The following is an 849-nucleotide window of genomic DNA, read 5'->3' on the forward strand; positions in this document are numbered from 1 at the left end:
CCACATTTCTAATGAAGTTCACTGATTTGCAATGTGTTGTCCTGTAGTTTATGTATTTACAAAACATTGACGAACATGAGTTATATTGTAGTGAATGCTTATGTGTACATGCGTTTGAGAGAGCGAGGAGGGGGAGAATGGAAGACAGTTATAAAATAGCAATGTGTACGCATGTTTATATAAGAACACACACAAACTAAATCTTATATCTATAATGTTGATGTGTTTATGTGTATGTTGTTGTCACAGATCACATATGTGTGGTTGTGTGTGTTTTTACGTTTCTATGTTATGAAAAATATGTTAGAGGTAGAGGGATAGAAGAAAGCTATTAAATGGGAGAGAGAGAAAGAAGAACGAAGTAAGAGTGAAAAGGTAGATAAGAAGGAAAGAATAGAAAGGGAAGAATAGTCTTAAAGCAAGTTAATCTATGACTTTGTATGTATGACTTTCTCTCTCTCACTGGCTCTCTGTGTGGCTGAGGGCATGTTTGAGAGGGCCATTATGAATAGTAGTGGTCCCAAAACAGTGCCTTGCGGAACACCGCTCACTATTTGCGTGTCATTGGAGGTGGCCCCATTGGCTACTACCACCTGACTTCTATCCTTCAGAAAGTCATGAAGCCATTCTCCCAATTTTCTAACTATGCCGAGATCATGCAGTTTGTGACATATCATTCCATGATCGACTTTATCAAAGGCCTTTGCAAAGTTGAGATATATCACTTCCACATTTGAGTGGTTAAGTAGCTGTTTTAGCACCCAGTCATAGTGTTGTAAGAACTGAGTCAGGCAGCTTCTTCCTGGTCGGAAACCATGTTGGGTGTCAGGCAGCAAGTCATTTTCTTTA

Source organism: Octopus bimaculoides, chromosome 21, assembly GCF_001194135.2.
Source record: "Octopus bimaculoides isolate UCB-OBI-ISO-001 chromosome 21, ASM119413v2, whole genome shotgun sequence".
Taxonomy (NCBI): Eukaryota; Metazoa; Mollusca; class Cephalopoda; order Octopoda; family Octopodidae; genus Octopus; species Octopus bimaculoides.